The 25,735-nt window shown below is 49.9% G+C and overlaps 1 protein-coding gene across 1 annotated transcript in view; it reads right to left on the bottom strand.

Annotated features, from left to right (window-relative positions):
• LEO1 (LEO1 homolog, Paf1/RNA polymerase II complex component) overlaps positions 1-25,735 on the bottom strand; it is a 105,855-nt gene that overhangs the window by 68,370 nt on the left and 11,750 nt on the right. The window lies entirely within an intron of this gene.

The following is a 25,735-nucleotide window of genomic DNA, read 5'->3' as shown; positions in this document are numbered from 1 at the left end:
GTGACACACAGAGGGTGATGGCACACACGCACACACACACACGTGCATTACTGGGAATATTCCATTAACCCCAATACAAGCAGGGCTGTTAGAAGGCATGTAAACTGATTTTGCAAAGGCAAAAGGAAAAACAAAATAATGTCTTACTGGGGAACTCTTTAATTGAAATAACTACATAATTAAAAATAGGATTTATGTCTTACCTCAGCGGTTCCCAAACTTTTTGGAATCACGGCGCCCTAGAGTATCAGAATTTTTTTCACACCTCCTCCAGGACAAAAGCTTCTTATTAAGACATTTAGAAAGAAATATGAAATAAAGTAAATTGTGTTCATGTGTCATCCATAAGTTAAATTATGTGGTGAGAGACAGGATTTGCTTCAGTTTGTCCACATATTTTATGATTGCAGCCACCAGCAGAGGTTTTCTCTATTATATTGACCATAAATAATTTTAATTGGTCCTGGACCACCAATCGAAGGCACCCCTACAAGTGTCCCGAGGCACCCCAGGGTGCCACGGCACACAGTTTGGGAACCACTGTCTTACCTTGTTAAATCCTTTTCTTCGAGTCGATAGGAGGCACAGGAGTGCTAACGCTGAGTATAGGCTGTCCAGGAGCAGGCAGGCACCAAAAGGGTTACTTAAAAGTACCCAGCATGCCTCCCTCCCTGTCCGCTAAACTCCGCCCCGCCGCCAGGCCCACCAGTTTTGGTAGCAAGCCAAAGGCAGGAGTGGCAGAAAGAGGAAGGAAGAACAGTACACTTAAACTACACACAGACAAACACTGTGAAGCAGGTTGGCCGCACACCACCTACACAGGAATCCCATCTTGCAGGACAGGTGTATCAGGGAGGGCGTCCTGTGCCCTCTATGGACTCGAAGAAAAGGATTTAACAAGGTAAGACATAAATCCTATTTTCCTTTGTTGTCCACTAGGGGGCACAGGAGTGCTAACGCTGGGACGTCCTAAAGCTGTCCCCACTAAGGCGGGGATGCTACTGGACTGCGCAAAGGACCCTTCGCTAGAAGGCTGCGTCATCCTACGCGAAGGTGTCAAATTAGCAGAATTCAATGAAAGTCTGGGCAGAGGACCACGTGGCAGCTTTACAAAGCTGCTCAGCCGAGGCCCTCCCAGAGGCTGCCCAGGAAGCTCCCACAGCCCGTGTGGAGTGAGCCTTTACCCCCGAAGGAGTAGGCAGCTTTGCAGCCGAATACGTGTGGTGAATTGTTAACCGAAGCCAACAAGCTAAGGTTTGTTTTGACGCTGGTCAACCCCGTTTATGGGAATCTAACAAGAGGAACAGGGAGTCCGAACGTCGAATATCCTTGGTTTTGTCCACATAGATTTGGAGAGCTCGGACTACTGGAGAAGCAGTTGATAATCCCAGAACCACTATCTCCTGATTGATGTGGAAACTGGAAGCCAATTTGGGTAGGAAATCTGCCCTAATGCGGAGAACCGCCCTGTCTGAGTTAATGACCAGGAAGGGCGAACGCCAAGACAGAGCACTAAGATCAGAAACTCCGCGAGCTGAAGAAATGGCCAAAAGGAACAAGGTCTTCCAAGTGATCCAACGGAGATCCGCCCTGTCCATGGGTTCAAAGGGAGCCGTTTGGAGAGCTTTTAGCACCAGGGAAAGATCCCAAGGGGCCACCAGAGCCACAAACGGCAGCTGGACATGAAGTACCCCCTGGAGAAATGTTTTCACCTCCGGAAAAGCAGCAAGTTGCTTCTGAAAGAGCACAGAGAATGCTAAAACCTGAACCTTCAGGGACGATAACCTTAGGCCAAGGTCTAAGCCTGACTGAAGAAAGGCCAATATCAACATGAAAATTAAGTTTTCCAGATGCGGTGGTAGATTCTGGCAGATGATGTTTTCCTGGCATTAAGTATAGTCCCAATGACTCGATTGGAAAATCCTTTTCTTCTTAGGATGGATGTCTCAATAGCCACGCCGTCAAAGCAAGACGGTCTGGGTCTGGATGCACAAAGGGTCACTAGGACAGAAGATCCCGATGTAGGGGCAGACACCACAGGTTGTCTATGGACAGAATGAGTAGATCCGCATACCACGGGCGACGTGGCCAATCCGGGACCACAAGTTTCATTGTGCCTCCTTCCCGTTTGGATTTCCGGATTAGCCGGAGAATCATGGAAATTGGTGGATAGGCATACACGAGGGAAAACGACCAATGAGCGGTCAGAGCATCCACTAGGAACGCCTTTGGATCTCTTATGCGAGAGCCAAACCTGTTGACTTGTCTGTTGTGGCGGGATGCCATGAGGTCTATGTCCGGCATCCCCCATCGGGATACCAACTGATCGAACACCTCCGGGTGGAGTCTCCACTCTCCTGAGTAAACGTCCTGCCAACTGAGGAAGTCCGCTTCCCAGTTGAGTACTTCTGGAATTAATATCTCCGATAGCGCTGGAAGATTTTGTACTGCCACTGGAAAATATTGGTTACCTCTTGCATGGCTCCCCGACTGCGAGTGCCACCATGGCGGTTGATGTATGCCACCGCCGTTGCGTTGTCTGACTGGACTTTGACCGCTCGACCTTTGAAAAGACGATGAGCAGCACGTTGTGTATTGAGAATAGCTCTCAATTCCAGTACATTGATGGGGAGTCTGCTTTCTCGAAGAGTCCAGTGATGCTGGAATGCATGGGTCTCCAAGGCCGCGCCCTACTCTCGAAGACTGGCATCCATGATGATCATGATCCAGTCTTGAATCCAAAATGGTCGACCCTTGTCGAGATTGACCCGGAGGAGCCACCATGTTAAGGACAGTAGAACCTCTGATGTGAGGACCATGGTCTGTGATCGGATGTGGAGAGGAGATCCATCCCACTTGTGAAGAATCTCCTATTGTAGCGGACGAGAGTGGAACTGGATGTACTCTACCATATCGAACGCTGCCACCATCGAGCCAAACACCTTCATGCAAGCATGTATTGAAATGGTGCGATGGTGAAGGAGATTCTGAATGTCCTGAGGCAGAAACACTTGCTGTTCTCTGGAATTCAAAAGCGCCCCTAAATGAAGGATTGCTTGAGAGGGCGTTAACGTTATTTTTTCTAGCTTATTTTCCAGCCGTGCAACTGTAAAAACTCCACCGTCAACTGAATGTGAACTGAATGTATCTCTTGAGAGTGCCCCAGAAGCAGGAGGTCGTCCAGGTAAGGTAGAATTCTAATTCCTCAGCAGTCATTACCACCATAACTTTGGTAAAAACTTGTGGAGCAGTGGATAACCCGAAAGGCAGGGCTCGGAAATTGGAAATTATTATCTTTGATAGCAAAACTGAGATATTTCTGATGGGTTGGACGTATTGAGACATGTAAATATGCATCCTGAATGTCCAGGGATGCCATATAGTTCCCCGGTTCCAAAGCTAGAACAATTGTCCTGAGAGATTCCATGCGGAACTTGGGAACACGTAGGAAAAGGTTCAACTCTTTGAGGTTGAGAAACGGCAGATAGGAACCATCCGGTTTCGGAACCAGAAAGAGAGAGGTATAGAAACCTTGTCTCCTCTGCTCCATTGGTACCTGGACAATGACGTTTGAGGCGAGAAGGGAGCTGAATGACTCGTGTAGAGCCTCTGCCTCTCCGGGATCCCTCGGAAGCCCCGTGGTGAAAAATCTTTTTGGGAGGACGGCGCCAAAATGTCTCTGACCCAACCGTCCGTCGTAATGTCCCACCATTGCGGAGCAAAAGACAGCAGTCGGCCCCCCACTCTGGGATCCCCCAGAGAGGGGCCCGCACCATCACGCAGCAGGTTTTTCGGTTGGCTTGGCATCCGGTAGCCCAAGGTTGCTTTGTGCGAGGCTTGGTGTTCTTCGTCTGGGCCTGGTAACGAAAGGAGTTCTGGCCCTTGGCTCGTCCCTCTATGCGAAAGGGGCGAAAGGAAGTCTTAGGCTTAGGGGCTGTTGCAGATGGAAGAAAAGCCGTTTTAGCAGCAGCCAGTGAGGTAACAATATTATTTAATTCCTGTCCGAATAGAGTATCCGCTGCGTATGGTAATGCTTCTAGAGCTTTCTTGGAGGAAGTGTCTGCCCTCCAAAAACGCAGCCATAATGATCGTCTTGCCGCCACTGTGGAATGTGGAAGCAGAAACCTTAGACGTCAGGATGGCTGTGTCCAGGGCAGCTTCTGCGAGATAAGAGTTCGCCTTTTGAATATTCCCAGACAGACAACTGCTTCTTACTAACATTGGCGGAAAGACCCTGGTGAAGTTGGTCTGCCCAGCAAGCGATCGCCTTAGTTACCCATGCCGAAGCGAATGCCGGTCTGCTAATGGAACCAGCATGAGTGTAGTCCATTTTAAGGAAGGTATCCAATTTACGATCTGTGGAGTCTTTAAGAGAGGAAGTATCCGGAATCGGAAGAACCGAAAGCTGAAACAGTTTATTTGGCTTAGCCCAAGCTGCCTCCAGCAAGTCTTCTAACTGTGCTGAGGAAGGAAATGGTGTTGAATTCTTCTTCGGTTTCTTGAAAATTGGCGTCTTGGAAGTTGGGGCAGGATCTTCATGTTCAAATATCTAGGACCAGTCTGACCTGTTTGACGAGGGCCTCAACCTCTGCTACTGAAAGAGAATCCTCTAAACCTGTAGCTGCGTCCGGATCAGAGTCCCCCAACCTACTTTCCTGGTCAGAAGTAGGAGACTCCCTTTCCGAAAGAGGGGTAGCAGTACCACTAGAAGTATGAGGCCGCCTGGGACGCTTTTCTCTCACCAGAAGCTGTTGCATGGAGCTCGAGACCTGGCATAGACTCTGGACCGATTGGGCCAGTGCATTAACCCATGGTGGATCCACCTGTGGAGAATGAAATGGATAGGACTGACCTGGTGCCACGGTACTAGGTGGTGCTGAGTTCTGTGGATCCACTTGTGGCGTAGCCAAACGATCCACGAGCTGCATCATAACTTGTGTCCAATGAATTCTGTGAAGATATTACAGCACACTATGCAAGTGGGAGGTTCAGTTGTAACAACCTTCCTGTTTCTAGAAGACATTTATAAAATGTAAGCAGGGTACCCTTGCACAGAAAACAGAACTGTATGTCACAACAAACACTGTAGAATTTAGCACAGACTGGACACTGAGGAACCCTCTGCAGAATAAGACTCTGTACAAGGGACGTGAGGTCAAGCACTGCACAGTGGTAAACCATGGTCACATACACAGACCCTCAACCACACAATGCCAGAAAACAATAAGGGCCAAGGTACTCAACTGTCCTGTGAATGTTCAGCAGGCAGGAGAAAATGACTGAGCCCAGCTACTGGAGCGGGGTACAGGGGAAACAGTGGCCAGACTCTCCTCTCTCAGCAACTCTCAGCCAGCATGTGTAGCTAAAATGGCTTTTGAGCGTTTTTAGGGAGGGAGGAGGAACATCCCAGGGCAGTCCTTGAGCCAGGGTACTGGTGAGCCCTAGGTTGGGGGAGGGGCTGAAGGCTAGGCACCCAACCCCCTCAGATGTTGGACCCCAGGGAGGTGCCCACCTGCCCGGAGGCTAATGCCCCGGTGGTCTAGTGGCATAAAGGCGCAGTGAACCTGGGCCCCCAATCATCTGCCCTCCCGCTGGCACCCTTCAGCGGGAGGGGGTCACTGCACATTGCGGCTCCCTGCACTTAGGGAGCCGTGTCTACTCACCCTCCGGATCTGGTCGCGGCTGCGGGGGGGCTGCTGTAGCTGCCTGTGGTCCCCGCGGCGGTAGTCCCCGGCCCAGTCACCAGCGCTGCCGTCCGCGGATTCCGGGTGTTGGAGCGGGCATGCTGGGCGCTCAGTGCGGCGCAACCCTTAGATAAGCCTGATGAGGCGGCCAAATTGGAATATGAAGGTACACATCCTTGATGTCCAGAGACACCAGGAATTCCCCCTCCTTCAGACCTGAGATCACTGCTCTCAGAGACTCCATCTTGAATTTGAACACCCTCAAATACGGGATCAGTGATTTGAGGTTTAAAATGGGCCTTACCGAACCATCCGGTTTCGGTACCACAAACAGGTTGGAGTAATAAACCCTTGTTTTGTAATTGAAGTGGAACTGGGACAATGACCCGAGTCTATACCAGTTTTTGAATTGCTGCCTGTAAAGTCATACTTGCTTCCGGAGAAGCTGGTAAGCCTGATTTTAAGAATCTGTGAGGTGGGAGTTCCTGAAACTCCAGTCTGTTTTCCTGGGTGATAAGGCCTGTGACCCAGGGATCCTGGCAAGATGTTGCCCAAACGTGACTGAAATAACGTAACCGAGCTCCCACCTTCCTATCTTCCAGGCAGTGCAGACCAGTGTTATGCTGAAGGCTTTGAGGAAGCAGACCCAGAGGTCTGTTCCTGAGAACCTGCAGCTGCTGGTTTCTGGGTTTACCTCTATTACCTTTGAAGGCTGTAGAAGAACCTTTGGATTTGCCTGTGAATTTCGCTGTCCGAAAAGGACTGCAGAGTCGGAGCAGAGTAGGTTTTCCTAGCTGGGGGTGCTGCGGAAGGAAGGTTGCGTAGATTTACCCGCCGTAGCCTTGGATATCCACTTACCCAGTTCATCTCCAAAAAGGGCCTCACCTGTGAATGGTAGATTTTCCACGCCTTTCCTGAAATCCACAGTCCACTGGCGTAGCCACAAGCCCCTGCGTGTTGACACTACCATGGCAGTGGTGCGTGCGTTGAGCAAACCAATTTCCTTTATGGCTATAAAGTTAGCAGAGTCTTGAATATGCTTCAGGAGTAAAACTATCTCCCCCCTGGGTAAGGTATCCAATCAGTCAATTAGGTTACCTGACCACTTTGCAATGGCTTTAGTGATCCATGCGCAAGCAATAGTGGGTCTCTGAGCCACCCCAGCAGCAGTGTATAACGATTTGAGAGTGTTCTCAATCTTGCGGTCAGCTGTGTCCTTTAAGGATGCTGCCCCAGGAACAGTTAAGACTATCTTACATGACAACCTAGATACTGATGCGTCCACAATTGGCGGATTTTCCCATTTTGTTCTATCTTCCAGAGGAAATGGAAAGGATGTAATTAATCTTTTACGGATCTGAAATTTTTTGTCAGGGTTAGCCCAAGTTCAAACAGGGCATTCAATTCCTTTGATGCAGGAAAAGTAGCGTAGTATTTCTTTCTCTTACGTCCTAGAGGATGCTGGGGACTCCGTAAGGACCATGGGGTATAGACGGGCTCCGCAGGAGTTAGGGCACCTAAAAAGAACTTTGACTATGGGTGCGCACTGGCTCCTCCCTCTATGCCCCTCCTCCAGACCTCAGTTAGATCTTGTGCCCAGAGGAGAATGGGTGCACTGCAGAGAGCTCTCCAGAGTTTTCTGTTGAAGAAGAATTTTGTTAGGTTTTTTATTTTCAGGGAGTCCTGTTGGCAACAGGCTCCCTGCATCGTGGGACAGAGGAGAGAGAAGCAGAGCTGGCTTGTCAAGTTGGGCACTGCTTCTAAGGCTACTGGACACCATTAGCTCCAGAGGGAGTCGGAACACAGGTCTCACCTGGGGTTCGTCCCGAAGCCGCACCGCCGTCCTCCTCACAGATGGCGAAGATAGAAGCCGGATGAGAAGGCAGAAGACATAAGATCTTCATGAGGTAAGGCGCGCAGCGGTAAGCTGCGCGCCACTGCTCCCAGTCACACACACACAGAGCAGCACTGCAGGGGGGGGGCGCCCTGGGCAGCAATAAACCTCACATTTGGGCAAATACAGATTGATTAGGCTGCAGAAAATCACTGTGACCAAAGCCCGCCGTCGGGTGGGCGGGACTTGATCCTCACCACTAACCAGCGCCATTTTCTCCACAGAAGCTGCATGAGGAAAACGCTGGCTGACTGGTCTCTCCCCTGCTGAACTTCACAGGCTGGAAAAAAGAGGAGGGGGGCACATTAGCGACGCAGTGAGTGGGAATTGGTATATTATATATAAAAACCGCTATCTGGTCATATTTTTTCCAGTGTTTTTAAGCGCTGGTGTGTGCTGGCATACTCTCTCTCTGTCTCTCCTAAGGGCCTGGTTGGGGTTTTGTCCCCTTATAGGTTAATCCCTGTGTGTGTGGGGTGTCGGTACGTGTGTGTCGACATGTCTGAGGCGGAAGGCTTCTCCAAGGAGGAGGTGGAGCAAATGAGGTGTGTCCCCGTCGGTTGTGCCGACTCCGGATTGGATGGACATGTGGCATATGTTGAATGCAAGTGTGGCATCTTTACATAAAAGGCTTGATAAGGCTGAATCAGGGGGGACATCAGGGGGTCAATCCTCGGATTGGACCGACTCACAGGGCTCGCCGGGGTCTCAAAAGCGTCCCTTAACACAAGACACTACTACCGACACGGATTCTGACTCCAGTGTCGACTACGACAAAGTAAAATTGCACCCTAGGGTGACCAAAACCATTTAGTGTATGATTGTGGCAATAAAGGATGTGTTGCATATTGTGGATGAACCCTCAGTCCCAGACACAAGGGTACACATGTTTAAGGGAAAGAAACAGATTATTAATTTTCCCGCATCTCATGAATTAAATGATTTCTTTGGAAAAGCTTGGGAGACTCCGGAAAAGAGACCGCAGAGCCCCAAAAGAATTTATATGGCATACCCCTTCCCTAAGCAGGACAGGGAGATTTGGGAATCATCCCCCACTGTGGACAAGGCCCTGACGCGCTTGTCCAAGAAAGTGGCGCTACCGTCTCCTGACACAGCGGCCCTTAAGGACCCTGCAGATCGCAGGCAAGAATCTACCTTAAAGTGTATTTATTCTCATACGGGTGCTGTGCTAAGACCGACAATTGCGTCGGCATGGGTGTGTAACGCAATTGCAGCTTGGACAGATGAGCTGACAGATCAATTTGATAATATGGATAAGGATACTATATTCTTAACTCTAGCCCACATAAAAGACGCAGTCTTATTTATAAAGGGATGCTCAAAGGGAGATTGGATTGCTAGCTTCTAGGGCCAATGCCATGTCTATCTCAGCGAGAAGATCCTTATGGACTAGCCAATGGACGGGTGATGCGGATTCCAAAAAACATATGGAAGTACTACCCTATAAGGGTGATGTATTGTTTGGGGATGGGCTGACGGACCTGGTTTCCACAGCTACAGCAGGTAAATCGAATTTTTTACCATATATTCCCCAACAGCAAAAGAAAGTAACACCCTATCAGATGCAGTCCTTTCGGTCGCACAAGTCCAGAAGAGGTCAGGGATCCTCTTTCCTCGCCAGAGGTAAGGGCAGAGGCAAAAGAGCACCTGCTTCGGCAGGTGCCCAGGAACAAAAGTCCTCCCCGGCTGCTCCAAAACCCACAGCATGACGCTGGGGCTCCCCTGAGGGAGTCCGCACCGGTGGGGGCACGTCTTCGACTTTTCAGTCAGGCCTGGGTCAGTTCAGACCTGAATCCCTGGGTGTTGGAAATAGTTTCCCAGGGTTACAAATTGGAATTCGAGGAGGTGCCCCCGCGCCAATTTTTCAAATCGGCCCTACTAGCTTCCACATCGGAAAGGGATATAGTGTTAGCTGCAATTCAAACGCTGTGTATACAGCAAGTGATAATCAAGGTTCCCCTGCACCAGCAGGGAAGAGGTTACTACTCAACCCCATTTGTGGTCCCGAAACCGGACGGTTCGGTCAGACCTATTTTGAATCTGAAATCCCTAAACCTGTACATAAAAAGATTCAAATTCAAAATGGAATCACTCAGAGCGATAATAGCCAACATGGAGGAGGGGGAGTTTATGGTGTCTCTGGACATAAAGGATGCGTACCTTCATGTCCCCATTTATGCCCCCCATCAGGAATACCTGAGATTCGCTGTACAGGATGGTCATTACCAATTTCAGACGTTGCCGTTTGGCCTTTCCACGGCCCCGAGGATTTTCACCAAGATAATGGCGGAAATGATGGTGGTCTTGCGCAAGCATGGAGTCACAATTATCCCATACTTGGACGATCTCCTGATAAAAGCGAGATCAAGGGAGAAATTGCTGAGCAGTGTGGCGCTCTCTCTGAGAGTGCTCCAGCAACACAGTTGGATTCTACATCTACCGAAGTCACAGTTGATTCCGACAACTCGACAACCGTTCCTAGGTATGATACTGGATACGGAACAAATGAAGGTCTTCCTCCCAATAGAGAAAGCCCAGGACATCCAGAGTATGGTCAGAGACCTGCTAAAACCAAAAAGGGTGTCAGTTCACCAATGCACGCGAGTTCTGGGAAAAATGGTGGCAGCCTACGAGGCCATTCCCTTCGGAAGGTTCCATGCAAGGACTTTTCAATGGGACCTTCTGGACAAGTGGTCCGGGTCCCATCTGCACTTACATCGGAAAATAACTCTGTCCCCAGGGGCCAGAGTGTCTCTCCTGTGGTGGTTGCAAAGTGCTCACCTGCTGGAGGGTCGCAGGTTCGGAATTCAGGATTGGATCCTGGTTACCACGGACGCGAGCCTCTGAGGATGGGGAGCGGTCACACAGGGAAAAAAATTTCAGGGTCTTTGGTCAGACAAGGAGTCCTGTCTACACATCAATGTGTTGGAACTCGGGGCCATTTACTACGGCCTCCGACAAGCGGAGAGTCTTCTTCGAAACCTACCGGTTCTGATTCAATCAGACAATGTCACAGCAGTGGCTCATGTGAACCGCTAAGGCGGGACAAGAAGCAGAGTCGCGATGGCGGAAGCCACAAGGATTCTTCGCTGGGCGGAAAATCATGTAAGCGCTCTGTCGGCTGTCTTCATTCCGGGAATGGACAACTGGGAAGTAGACTTCCTCAGCAGACACGATCTCCATCCAGGAGAGTGGGGTCTTCATCAAGAAGTCTTTGCAGACATAACACGTCTTTGGGGAACTCCTCAAATAGACATGATGGCGTCACGCCTCAACAAAAAGCTTCGGAGGTACTGTGCCAGGTCTCGGGACCCTCAGGCAGTGGCAGTAGATGCTCTGATAACACCGTGGCTGTTCAAATCGGTCTACGTGTTTCCTCCTCTTCCTCATAAGGCAAAGAAACGTACAGACAATACTCGTTGTCCCAGACTGGCCTCGAAGGGCCTGGTACTCAGGTCTACAAGAGATGCTCACAGGAGATCCCTGGCCTCTTCCTCTGAGGGAAGACCTGTTGCAACAGGGGCCCTGTGTATTTCAAGACTTACCACGGCTACGTTTGACGGCATGGCGGTTGAACGCCGAATCCTAGCGAAAAAGGGGATTCCGGAAGAGGTCATCCCTACTTTAATAAAGGCTAGGAAGGAGGTGACGGTTAAGCATTATCACCGTATCTGGCGACAGTATGTGTCTTGGTGTGAGACCAAGAATGCACCTACAGAAGATTTTCATCTGGGTCGTTTTCTCCACTTCCTACAGACAGGAGTGGATATGGGCCTGAAATTAGGCTCTGTTAAGGTACAGATTTCAGCCCTCTCGATTTTCTTTCAGAAGGAATTGGCTTCTCTTCCAGAAGTCCAGACGTTTGTAAAGGGAGTGCTGCATATCCAGCCCCCTTTTGTGCCTCCAGTGGCACCATGGGACCTGAACGTGGTGTTGCAGTTCCTAAAATCACACTGGTTTGAACCGCTTAACCAGGTTGAGTTGAAATTTCTTACCTGGAAGGTGGTCATGCTGTTAGCCTTGGCATCAGCAAGGCGAGTGTCTGAATTGGCGGCTTTGTCACACAAGAGCCCCTACTTGACTTTTCATGTGGATCGAGCTGAATTGAGGACACGTCCGCAATTTTTGCCTAAAGTGGTTTCTTCGTTCCATATGAATCAACCTATTGTGGTGCCTGTGGCTACAAGTGACCTGGAGGATTCCAGATCCCTGGATGTAGTCAGGGCCTTAAAGATTTATGTAGCCAGAACGGCTAAAAATAAGATTTTACTTACCGGTAAATCTATTTCTCGTAGTCCGTAGTGGATGCTGGGGACTCCGTAAGGACCATTGGGAATAGACGGGCTCCACAGGAGACAGGGCACTTTAAGAAAGAATTAGGAATACTGGTGTGCACTGGCTCCTCTCTCTATGTCCCTCCTCCAGACCTCAGTTAAGGAAACTGTGCCCGGAAGAGCTGACAGTACAAGGAAAGGATTTTGGAATCCAGGGTAAGACTCATACCAGCCACACCAATCACACCGTATAACTCGTGATAACCTTACCCAGTTAACAGTATGAACAACAACAGAGCATCAGATAAACCTGATGCAACCATAAAATAACCCTTATTTAAGCAATAACTACATACAAGTATTGCAGAAGAAGTCCGCACTTGGGACGGGCGCCCAGCATCCACTACGGACTACGAGAAATAGATTTACCGGTAAGTAAAATCTTATTTTCTCTAACGTCCGAGTGGATGCTGGGGACTCCGTAAGGACCATGGGGATTATACCAAAGCACCCAAACGGGCGGGAGAGTGCGGATGACTCTGCAGCACCGAATGAGCAAACTCAAGGTCCTCCTCAGCCAGGGTATCAAACTTGTAGAACTTTGCAAAGGTGTTTGAACCCGACCAAGTAGCCGCTCGGCAAAGCTGTAATGCCGAGACCCCTCGGGCAGCCGCCCAAGAAGAGCCCACCTTCCTTGTGGAATGGGCTTTTACTGATTTTGGAGGCGGCAAGCCAGCCGCAGAATGAGCTTGCTGAATCGTGTTACATATCCAGCGAGCAATAGTTTGCTTTGAAGCAGGAGCACCCAGCTTGTTGGATGCATACAGGATAAACAGCGACTCAGTTTTCCTGACTCGAGCCGTTCTGGCTACATAAACCTTCAAAGCCCTGACTACGTACAGTAACTCGGAATCCTCCAAGTCACAAGTAGCCACAGGCACCACAATAGGTTGGTTCATATGAAAAGATGACACCACTTTTGGCAGAAATTGCGGACGAGTCCGCAATTCTGCCCTATCCATATGGAAAACCAGATAGGGGCTTTTATGTGACAAAGCCGCCAATTCTGACACACGCCTCGCCGAAGCCAAGGCTAATAGCATGACCACCTTCCACGTGAGATATTTTAACTCCACGGTTTTAAGTGGCTCAAACCAGTGTGATTTCAGGAAACTCAACACCACGTTAAGATCCCAAGGTGCCACTGGAGGCACAAACGGGGGCTGAATATGCAGCACTCCCTTTACAAACGTCTGAACTTCAGGCAGAGAAGCCAGTTCTTTTTGAAAGAAAATTGATAGGGCCGAAATCTGGACCTTAATGGACCCCAATTTTAGGCCCAAAGTCACTTCCGACTGTAGGAAGTGAAGGAAACGGCCCAGCTGGAATTCCTCTGTAGGGGCATTCCTGGCCTCACACCAAGCAACATATTTTCGCCATATACGGTGATAATGTTTAGCAGTCACGTCTTTCCAAGCCTTTATTAGCGTAGCAATAACCTCATCCGGAATCCCTTATTCTGCTAGGATCCGGCGTTCAACCGCCATGCCGTCAAACGCAGCCGCGGTAAGTCTTGGAACAGACAGGGCCCCTGCTGCAACAGATCCTGCCTTAGAGGCAGAGGCCATGGGTCCTCTGTGAGCATTTCTTGCAGCTCTGGATACCAAGTCCTTCTTGGCCAATCCGGAACAATTAGTATTGTTCTCACTCCTCTGTTTCTTATGATTCTCAGTACCTTGGGTATGAGAGGAATAGGAGGAAAAACATAAACCGACTGGAACACCCACGGTGTCACTAGTGCGTCTACAGCTATCGCCTGAGGGTCTCTTGACCTGGCGCAATACCTCTGTAGTTTTTTGTTGAGGCGGGATGCCATCATGTCCACCTGTGGCAGCTCCCACCGACTGGCAATCTGCGCGAAGACTTCTTGATGAAGTCCCCACTCTCCCGGGTGGAGGTCGTGCCTGCTGAGGAAGTCTGCTTCCCAGTTGTCCACTCCCAGAATGAACACTGCTGACAGTGCCCTCACGTGATTCTCTGCCCAGCGAAGAATTCTTGTGGCTTCCGCCATCGCCACCCTGCTCCTTGTGCCGCCTTGGCGGTTTACATGAGCCACTGCGGTGATGTTGTCTGATTGAATCAGCACAGATTGGTCACGAAGCAGGGTCTCCGCTTGACTTAGAGCGTTGTATATGGCCCTTAGTTCCAGGATATTGATGTGAAGGCAAGTCTCCTGACTTAACCACAAACCCTGGAAATTTCTTCCCAGTGTGACTGCCCCCCACCCTCGGAGGCTTGCATCTGTGGTCACCAGTACCCAGTCCTGAATGCCGAATCTGCGACCCTCGAGAAGGTGAGCACTCACCACAGAAGAGACACCCTGGCCCTGGGGGATAGGGTGATCAGCCGATGCATCTGTAGATGTGATTCGGACCACTTGTCCAACAGATCCCATTGAAAGGTCCTCGCATGGAACCTGCCGAAGGGAATGGCTTCGTATGATGCCACCATCTTCCCCAGGAATCGCATGCAGTGATGCACCGACACCCGTTTTGGCTTTAATAGGTCTCTGACCAGTGTCATGAGTTCCTGAGCCTTCTCCGTCGGGAGAAAAACCTTCTTCTGTTCTGTGTCCAGAATCATGCCCAGGAAGGGCAGACGCATCGTAGGAATCAGCTGCGACTTTGGAATATTCAGAATCCAGCCGTGCTGTTGTAACACTTCCCGAGAGCGTGCTACGCTGATCAGTAACTGCTCTCTGGACCTCGCCTTTAGGAGGAGATCGTCCAAGTATGGGATAATTGTGACTCCTTGCTTTCGCAGGAGCACCATCATTTCCGCCATTACCTTGGTAAATATTCTCGGTGCCGTGGAGAGACCAAACGGCAACGTCTGGAATTGGTAATGACAATCCTGTACCACGAATCTGAGGTACTCCTGATGAGGTGGATAAATGGGGACATGCAGGTAAGCATCCTTTATGTCCAGAGACACCATAAAATCACCCTCTTCCAGGCTTGCAATGACCGCTCTGAGCGATTCAATCTTGAACTTGAACCTTTTCAGGTAAATGTTCAGGGATTTTAAATTCAAAATGGGTCTGACCAAACCGTCCGGTTTCTGTACCACAAACATTGTGGCATAGTAACCCCTTCCCTGTTGAAGGAGGGGAACCTTCACCACCACCTGCTGGAGATATAATTTGTGAATTGCCGCTAACACTATTTCCCTCTCCAAGGGAGAAGCTGGCAGGGCCGATTTGAGGTAACGGTGAGGGGGCATCACTTTGAATTCCAGCTTGTATCCCGAGATACAATCTGTATAGCCCAGGGATCCACCTGTGAGCGAACCCACTGGTGGCTGAAATGTCGGAGACGCGCCCCCACCGATCCTGGCTCCACCTGTGGAGCCCCAGCGTCATGCGGTGGATTTAGTGGAAGCCGGGGAGGACTTCTGTTCCTGGGAACTAGCTGTATTGTGCAGCTTCTTTCCTCTACCCCTGCCTCTGGCAAGAAAGGACGCACCTCGGACTTTCTTGCCTCTTTGTGATCGAAAGGACTGCATTTGGTAATACGGTGCGTTCTTAGGTTGTGAGGGAATATATGGCAAAAAAATTGACTTCCCAGCCGTAGCTGTGGAAACTAGGTCCGAGAGACCGTCCCCAAACAATTCCTCACCCTTATAAGGTAAAACCTCCATGTGCCGTTTTGAGTCGGCATCACCTGTCCATTGCCGAGTCCACAGGACCCTTCTGGCCGAAATCGACATTGCATTTATTCTATTATTATTATCATCATCATCCTTTATTTATATGGCGCCACAAGGGTTCCGCAGCACCCAATTACAGAGTACATAAACAAATAATCAAACAGGAAAACAGCAACTTACAGTTGATGACAGTATAGGACAAGTACAGGGTAAATAAACATAGTTACATCAGCAGATGACACTGGAATAAGTATCAGGTGGCAGAAGACTGATGGAATTGGTGCAGTTGAAGATTATTAAAGTAAGAAAGGATAAGCACATGAGGTAAGAGGGCCCTGCTCGTGAGAGCTTACATTCTAAAGGGGAGGAGTAGACAGACAGGGGCGACACAGTTGGGGTACATAGAGAGCGTAGAACAGAGGGTTAGGATGAGATTTGGCTGGGTTTGGTGAAGAAGTGGGTCTTGAGAGCCCGTTTGAAGTTTTGTAGAGAGGTGGAGAGTCTGAGGGGGAGAGGTAGGGAATTCCAAAGAAGTGGTGCAGCACGTGAAAAATCTTGGAGGTAGGAGTTGGAGGAAGTAATCCGTGGGAGAGCCCAGTAGGGTAATATCTCTCTGGGCATCTCTCATATACAGGACAGCGTCTTTTATATGCCCCAGGGTCAGTAATATAGTATCCTTGTCCAAGGTATCAAGTTCCTCAGATAAAGTATCTGTCCATGCTGCGACAGCACTACACATCCAGGCCGACGCAATTGCCGGCCTTAGCAGAGTACCTGAATGTGTATAAATGGACTTCAGGATCCCTTCCTGCTTTCTATCCGCAGGATCCTTTAGGGTGGCCGTATCCTGTGACGGCAGGGCTACCTTCTTAGATAAGCGTGTCAAAGCTTTGTCTACCCTAGGGGAGGATTCCCAGCGTAACCTGTCTGTTGGCGGGAAAGGATACGCCATAAGCAACCGTTTGGAAATCTGCACTTTCCTATCTGGAGATTCCCAAGCTTTTTCACATAACTCATTTAATTCATGTGAAGGGGGAAAAGTCACCTCATGCCTTTTTCCCCCAAACATATAAACCCTCTTGTCAGGGACTCGGTTTTCCTCTGAGATGTGTAATAGATCCTTCATTGCTATAATCATGTAGCGGATGGCTTTAGCCATTTTAGGCTGCAACTTTGCATCATCGCCATCGACACTGGAGTCAGAATCCGTGTCGATATCTGTGTCAACTATTTGGGATAGTGGACGCTTCTGAGACCCTGACGGCCTCTGCGTTGTAGGGTCAGGCATGGGTTGAGACCCTGACTGTCCCAAGGCTTCAGCTTTATCCAACCTTTTATGCAAGGAATTAACATTATCATTTAAAACCTTCCACATATCCATCCAATCGGGTGTCGGCGGCGATACCACATTAATCTGCACCCGCTCTGTTTCCACATAGCCTTCCTCGTCAAACATGTCGACACAAGCGTACAGACACCACACACACAGGGGATGCTCTATTTGAGGACAGAACCCCCACAAGGCCCTTTGGAGAGACAGAGAGAGAGTATGCCAGCACACACCCCAGCGCTATATGACCCAGGAATTACACAGTAACTTAGTGTTTACCCAGTAGCTGCTGTATACACTGATTTTGCGCTAAATTTATGTGCCCCCCCCCCCCTCTCTTTTTACCGTGATTCTGCAGGGGAGAGCCTGGGGAGCTTCCTCTCAGCGGAGCTGTGGAGAGAAAATGGCGCTGGTGAGTGCTGAGGAAGAAGCCCCGCCCCCTCAGCGGCGGGCTTCTGTCCTGCGATTTGTGTAAAATAATGGCGGGGGCTCATGCATATATACAGTGCCCAACTGTATATATGCTCTTTTATGCCAAGAGGTACTTAATTGCTGCCCAGGGCGCCCCCCCCTGCGCCCTGCACCCTACAGTGACCGGAGTGTGCGGGTGTAATGTGGGAGCAATGGCGCACAGCTGCAGTGCTGTGCGCTACCTCATATGAAGACTGGAGTCTTCTGCCGCCGCTTTCGAAGTCTTCTTGCTTCTCACGCCGGCTTCTGGCTCTACGAGGGGGACGGCGGCGCGGCTCTGGGATCGGACGACCAAGGGTGCGTTCCTGTGTTCGATCCCTCTGGAGCTAATGGTGTCCAGTAGCCTAAGAAGCATGACCTATCCACAGTGAGTAGGTCTGCTTCTCTCCCCTCAGTCCCACGTAGCAAAGAGTCTGTTGCCAGCAGATCTCTCTAAAAATAAAAAAAAACCTAACAAAATACTTTCTATTCAGCAAGCTCAGGAGAGCTCACTAAAGTGCACCCAGCTCGTCCGGGCACAGATTCAAACTGAGGTCTGGAGGAGGGACATAGAGGGAGGAGCCAGTGCACACCAGTATTCCTAATTCTTTCTTAAAGTGCCCTGTCTCCTGCGGAGCCCGTCTATTCCCCATGGTCCTTACGGAGTCCCCAGCATCCACTCGGACGTTAGAGAAATTAGGAAAAATAAGAATTTACTTACCGATAATTCTATTTCTCATAGCCCGTAGTGGATGCTGGGGACTCCGAAAGGACCATGGGGAATAGCGGCTCCGCAGGAGACTGGGCACAAAAGTAAAAAGCTTTAGGACTACCTGGTGTGCACTGGCTCCTCCCACTATGACCCTCCTCCAAGCCTCAGTTAAGATACTGTGCCCGGACGAGCGTACACAATAAGGAAGGATCTTGAATCCCGGGTAAGACTCATACCAGCCACACCAATCACACCGTACAACTTGTGATCTGAACCCAGTTAACAGTATGATAACAGAAGGAGCCTCTGAAAAGATGGCTCACAACAACAAAAACCCGATTTTTGTAACAATAACTATGTACAAGTAATGCAGACAATCCGCACTTGGGATGGGCGCCCAGCATCCACTACGGACTATGAGAAATAGAATTATCGGTAAGTAAATTCTTATTTTCTCTAACGTCCTAGTGGATGCTGGGGACTCCGAAAGGACCATGGGGATTATACCAAAGCTCCCAAACGGGCGAGAGAGTGCGGATGACTCTGCAGCACCGAATGAGAGAACTCCAGGTCCTCCTCAGCCAGGGTATCAAATTTGTAGAATTTAGCAAACGTGTTTGCCCCTGACCAAGTAGCTGCTCGGCAAAGTTGTAAAGCCGAGACCCCTCGGGCAGCCGCCCAAGATGAGCCCACTTTCCTTGTGGAATGGGCTTTTACAGATTTTGGCTGTGGCAGGCCTGCCACAGAATGTGCAAGCTGAATTGTACTACAAATCCAACGAGCAATCGTCTGCTTAGAAGCAGGAGCACCCAGCTTGTTGGGTGCATACAGGATAAACAGCGAGTCAGATTTTCTGACTCCAGCCGTCCTGGAAACATATTTTCAGGGCCCTGACTACGTCCAGCAACTTGGAATCCTCCAAGTCCCTAGTAGCCGCAGGCACCACAATAGGTTGGTTTAAGTGAAATGCTGAAACCACCTTAGGTAGAAATTGAGGACGAGTCCTCAATTCTGCCCTGTCCGTATGAAAAATTAGGTACGGGCTTTTATAGGATAAAGCCGCCAATTCTGATACACGCCTGGCTGAAGCCAGGGCTAACAGCATCACCACTTTCCATGTGAGATATTTCAAGTCCACAGTGGTGAGTGGTTCAAACCAATGTGATTTTAGGAATCCCAACACTACATTGAGATCCCAAGGTGCCACTGGAGGCACAAAAGGAGGCTGTATATGCAGTACTGCCTTGACAAACGTCTGAACTTCAGGAACAGAAGCTAGTTCTTTTTGGAAGAATATCGACAGGGCCGAAATTTGAACCTTAATGGACCCTAATTTGAGGCCCATAGACAGTCCTGTTTGCAGAAAATGCAGGAATCGACCCAGTTGAAATTCCTCTGTAGGGGCCTTCCTGGCCTCGCACCACGCAACATATTTACGCCAAATACGGTGATAATGTTGTACGGTTACACCCTTACTGGCTTTGATCAGGGTAGGGATGACTTCATCCGGAATGCCTTTTTCCTTCAGGATCCGGCGTTCAACCGCCATGCCGTCAAACGCAGCCGCGGTAAGTCTTGGAACAGACATGGTCCCTGCTGGTGCATGTCCTGTCTTAGAGGTAGAGGCCACGGTTCTTCCGTGAGCATCTCTTGAATTTCCGGGTACCAAGTCCTTCTTGGCCAATCCGGAGCCACGAGTATAGTCTTTACTCCTCTCCTTCTTATGATTCTCAGTACTTTTGGTATGAGAGGAAGAGGAGGGAACACATACACTGACCGGTACACCCACGGTGTTACCAGAGCGTCCACAGCTATTGCCTGAGGGTCCCTTGACCTGGAGCAATATCTGTCCAGTTTTTTGTTGAGGCGAGACGCCATCATGTCCACCTTTGGTTTTTCCAACGGTTTACAATCATGTGGAAGACTTCTGGGTGAAGTCCCCACTCCCCCGGGTGGAGATCGTGTCTGCAGAGGAAGTCTGCTTCCCAGTTGTCCACTCCCGGAATGAACACTGCTGACAGTGCTATCACATGATTTTCCGCCCAGCGAAGAATCCTTGCCACTTCCGTCATTGCCCTCCTGCTTCTTGTGCCGCCCTGTCTGTTTACGTGGGCGACTGCCGTGATGTTGTCCGACTGGATCAATACTGGCTGACCCTGAAGCAGAGGCCTTGCCTGACTTAGGGCATTGTAAATGGCCCTTAGTTCCAGGATATTTATGTGAAGTGACGTTTCCATGCTTGACCACAAGCCCTGGAAATTTTTTCCTTGTGTGACTGCTCCCCAGCCTCTCAGGCTGGCATCCGTGGTCACCAGGACCCAATCCTGAATGCCGAATCTGCGGCCCTCTAGGAGATGAGCACTCTGTAACCACCACAGGAGAGACACCCTTGTCCTTGGAGACAGGGTTATCCGCTGATGCATTTGAAGATGCGATCCGGACCATTTGTCTAGCAGATCCAACTGAAAAGTTCTTGCGTGGAATCTGCCGAATGGAATCGCTTCGTAAGAAGCCACCATCTTTCCCAGGACCCTTGTGCACTGATGCACTGACACCTGGCCTGGTCTTAGGAGCTTCCTGACTAGGTCGGATAACTCCTTGGCTTTCTCTTCCGGGAGAAACACCTTTTTCTGTACTGTGTCCAGAATCATCCCTAGGAACAGCAGACGTGTCGTCGGAATCAGCTGCGATTTTGGAATATTTAGAATCCATCCGTGCTGTCGTAGTACCATTTGAGATAGTGCTACTCCGACCTCTAACTGTTCTCTGGACCTTGCCCTTATCAGGAGATCGTCCAAGTAAGGGATAATTAAGACGCCTTTTCTTCGAAGAAGAATCATCATTTCGGCCATTACCTTGGTAAAGACCCGGGGTGCCGTGGACAATCCAAACGGCAGCGTCTGAAACTGATAGTGACAGTTCTGTACCACAAACCTGAGGTACCCTTGGTGAGAAGGGCAAATTGGGACATGGAGGTAAGCATCCTTGATGTCCAGAGACACCATGTAGTCCCCTTCTTCCAGGTTCGCTATCACTGCTCTGAGTGACTCCATCTTGAACTTGAACCTTTTTATGTAAGTGTTCAAGGCTTTCAGATTTAAAATGGGTCTCACCGAGCCGTCTGGCTTCGGTACCACAAACAGCGTGGAGTAATACCCCTTTCCCTGTTGTAGGAGGGGTACCTTGATTATCACTTGCTGGGAATACAGCTTGTGAATGGCTTCCAATACCGCCTCCCTGTCGGGGGTAGACGTTGGTAAAGCAGACTTCAGGAACCGGCGAGGGGGAGACGTCTCGAATTCCAATTTGTACCCCTGAGATACTACCTGCAGGATCCAGGGGTCCACTTGCGAGTGAGCCCACTGCGCGCTGAAAATCTTGAGACGGGCCCCCACCGTGCCTGAGTCCGCTTGTAAGGCCCCAGCGTCATGCTGAGGACTTGGCAGAAGCGGGGGAGGGCTTCTGTTCGTGGGAAGATGCTGTCTGTTGCAGTCTTTTTCCCCTTCCTCTGCCCCGGGGCAGATATGAGTGGCCTTTTGCCCGCTTGCCCTTATGGGGACGAAAGGACTGAGCCTGAAAAGACGGTATCTTTTTCTGCTGCGAGGTGACTTGGGGTAAAAAGGTGGATTTTCCAGCCGTTGCCGTGGCCACCAGGTCCGATAGACCGCCCCCAAATAACTCCTCCCCTTTATACGGCAATACTTCCATATGCCGTTTGGAATCCGCATCCCCTGACCACTGTCGCGTCCATAATCCTCTTCTGGCAGAAATGGACATCGCACTTACTCTTGATGCCAGAGTGCAAATGTCTCTCTGTGCATCTCGCATATATAGGAATGCATCCTTTAAATGCTCTATAGTCAATAATATATTGTCCCTGTCCAGGGTATCAATATTTTCAGTCAGGGAATCCGACCAAGCCACCCCAGCACTGCACATCCAGGCTGAGGCGATTGCTGGTCGTAGTATAATACCAGTATGTGTGTATATACTCTTAAGGATATTTTCCAGCTTTCTATCAGCTGGTTCCTTTAGGGCGGCCGTATCAGGAGACGGTAACGCCACTTGTTTTGATAAGCGTGTGAGCGCCTTATCCACTCTAGGGGGTGTTTCCCAACGCGCCCTAACCTCTGGCGGGAAAGGGTATAATGCCAATAATTTTTTAGAAATTAGCAGTTTCTTATCGGGGGAAACACACGCTTCATCACACACCTCATTCAATTCATCTGATTCGGGAAAAACTACGGGTAGTTTTTTCACACCCCACATAATACCCTTTTTTGTGGTACTTGTAGTATCAGAAATGTTCAAAACCTCCTTCATTGCCGTGATCATGTAACGTGCGGCCCTACTGGAAAATACGTTTGTTTCCTCACCGTCGACACTGGAGTCAGTGTCCGTGTCTGTGTCTGTATCGACCTGAGGTAACGGGCGCTTTATAGCCCCTGACGGTGTTTGAGACGCCTGTACAGGTATTAACTGATTTGCCGGCTGTCTCATGTCGTCAACAGTCTTTTGTAAAGTGCTAACACTATCACGTAAATCTTTCCATAAGACCATCCAGTCAGGTGTCGACTCCCTAGGGGGTGACATCACTAACACAGGCAATTGCTCCACCTCCACACCATTTTCCTCCTCATACATGTCGACACAACGTACCGACATACAGGGAATGCTCTGATAGAGGACAGGACCCCACTAGCCCTTTGGGGAGACAGAGGGAGAGTTTGCCAGCACACACCAGAGCGCTATATATATACAGGGATAACCTTGTATAAGTGTTTTTCCCTAATATAGCTGCTGTATATATTTCTATGCCAATTTAGTGCCCCCCTCTCTTTGTTTTACCGTTTCTGTAGTGCAGGACTGCAGGGGAGAGTCAGGGAGCCTTCCTCCAACGGAGCTGTGAGGAAAAATGGCGCCAGTGTGCTGAGGAGATAGGCTCCGCCCCCTTCACGGCGGCCTTTCTTCCGCTTTTCTATGGAAATTTGGCAGGGGTTAAATGCATCCATATAGCCCAGGAGCTATATGTGATGTATTTTTTGCCAACAAAAAGGTGTTTTATTGCGTCTCAGGGCGCCCCCCCCAGCGCCCTGCACCCTCAGTGACCGGAGTGTGAAGTGTGCATGAGAGCAATGGCGCACAGCTGCGGTGCTGTGCGCTACCTTATAGAAGACAGGACGTCTTCTGCCGCCGATTTTCCGGACCTCTTCAGTCTTCTGGCTCTGTAAGGGGGCCGGCGGCGCGGCTCCGGGACCCATCCATGGCTGGGCCTGTGATCGTCCCTCTGGAGCTAATGTCCAGTAGCCTAAGAAGCCCAATCCACTCTGCACGCAGGTGAGTTCGCTTCTCTCCCCTTAGTCCCTCGATGCAGTGAGCCTGTTGCCAGCAGGTCTCACTGAAAATAAAAAACCTACTTTAAACTTTTCCACTAAGCAGCTCAGGAGAGCCCCTTAGCCTGCACCCGTCTCGTTCGGGCACAAAAATCTAACCGAGGCTTGGAGGAGGGTCATAGGGGGAGGAGCCAGTGCACACCAGGTAGTCCTAAAGCTTTTTACTTTTGTGCCCAGTCTCCTGCGGAGCCGCTATTCCCCATGGTCCTTTCGGAGTCCCCAGCATCCACTAGGACGTTAGAGAAACAAAGGCTCTGTTTGTCCTGTATGCTGCTAATAAGATTGGCGCACCTGCTTCGAAGCAGACTATTGCTCGCTGGATCTGTAATACGATTCAGCAGGCTCATTCTACGGCTGGATTGCCGGTACCAAATTCGGTTAAAGCCCATTAAACTAGGAAGGTGGGCTTTTCTTGGGCGGCTGCCCGAGGCGTCTCGGCATTACAGCTTTGCCGAGCAGCGACTTGGTCGGGGTCAAACACTTTTACAAAACTCTACAAGTTTGATACCCTGGCTGATGAGGACCTAGCGTTTGCTCAGTCGGTGCTGCAGAGTCAAACGCACTCTCCCGCCCGATTGGATGCTTTGGTATAAACCCCATGGTCCTTACGGAGTCCCCAGCATCCTCTAGGACGTAAGAGAAAATAAGATTTTAAACCTACCGGTAAATCTATTTCTCCTAGTCCGTAGAGGATGCTGGGTGCCCGTCCCAGTGCGGAAACTCTGCAAGACTTGTATATAGTTGTTGCTTACATAAGGGTTATGTTACAGTTGGAATAGGTCTTGGACCGTTACTGTCGTTTGTTCATACTGTTAACTGGTTATGTATGTTCCAGGTTACATGATATGATTGGTGTGGGCTGGTATGAATCTTGCCTTTGGATTGCTAAATCCTACCTTGTATTGTCCATCTCCTCTGGGCACAGTTCTCTAACTGAGGTCTGGAGGATGGGCATAGAGGGAGGAGCCAGTGCACACCCATAGTCAAAGTTCTTTTTAGGTGCCCTATCTCCTGCGGAGCCCGTCTATACCCCATGGTCCTTACGGAGTCCCCAGCATCCTCTACGGACTAGGAGAAATAGATTTACCGGTAGGTTTAAAATCTTATTTTTACATTAAAATAAGATTCCTCCTCTACCACCGCCGTCTTGTCAGGAAAGTGCAGGACATTTCTGATGGCCTCTATCAGGGCCTGCATACCTTGTGACAGGACCACATCCCCCCCACTCGCATGCACTTCGCCCTCCTCTGGATCTGATATATTGTCCTCAGTATCATCCTGCATGAGCTGGGCCAGAGTACGCTTTTGTGGGCAAATGGCGGGGGTTTGAGACGCTGGTATGGGGACTGAATCTCTATCAAGTCATCCATAGACTGTCTTAAGAATTACGTCTCTTTCTCATTATGGGATAATTTAGTAGATATATTTGATATCATCCCTTTAAATGGTAGCTAACCATGGGGGTTCTGCCCCACTAGCCTGAGAATGGTGGTCATTCAGAGTTGATCGCTCGCTGCCGTTTTTCGCAGCGCAGCAAACAGGTTACTACTGCGCAAGCATATGCACCGCAATGCGCAGGCGCGTCATACAGGTACAAAGCGGATTGTTGCTGAGCGATGGATTTAAGGAAGAATCCATTTGCACAGCCGATCGCAAGGAGATTGACAGGAAGAGGGCGTTTGTGGGTGTCAACTGACCGCTTTCAGGGAGTTTGGAAAAACTCAGGCGTCCAAGCGTTTGCAGGAGGGGTGTCTGACGTCAATTCCGTGACCAAAAACACTGAAGTGATCGCAAGGACTGAGTAAGTCCAGAGCTACTCAGAAACTGCAAAACAATTTTTCGTCCCGCTCGGCTGCACACACGTTCGCACACTTGCAAAGCGAAAACACACTCCCCCGTGGGCGGTGACTATGCGTTTGCACGGCTGCTAAAAATAGCTAGCGAGCGATCAACTCGGAATGACCCACAATGTGCACTAACCCGAGAATAGGGTAGCGAGTCTCCGGGGAAGGAAAGACACTCAGCTGTTCAGGAAACAGTCCCTGGACATGGTAACGTGAAGGGGCACACACACGCACACACACACACACACACACACACACACACCCACATACAGAAGGTGAAAACACAGTTTAACTCACACAGAGCCCTCAGGGAGACACAGAAATTGGAGCCAGCCACACAGCGCCCTTGTAGCAAAGTAAAACTTAGCTAGGTCGCCACACTAAGTCCCTTAATAGGGCTTAGTATACTACAACACTTCTTCCCC

The sequence above is a fragment of the Pseudophryne corroboree genome, chromosome 6 (genome assembly GCF_028390025.1).
Source record: "Pseudophryne corroboree isolate aPseCor3 chromosome 6, aPseCor3.hap2, whole genome shotgun sequence".
NCBI lineage: Eukaryota > Metazoa > Chordata > Amphibia > Anura > Myobatrachidae > Pseudophryne > Pseudophryne corroboree.
The sequence above is the reverse complement of the archived record's forward strand: the minus strand, read 5'-3'. Positions and strand labels throughout refer to the sequence as shown.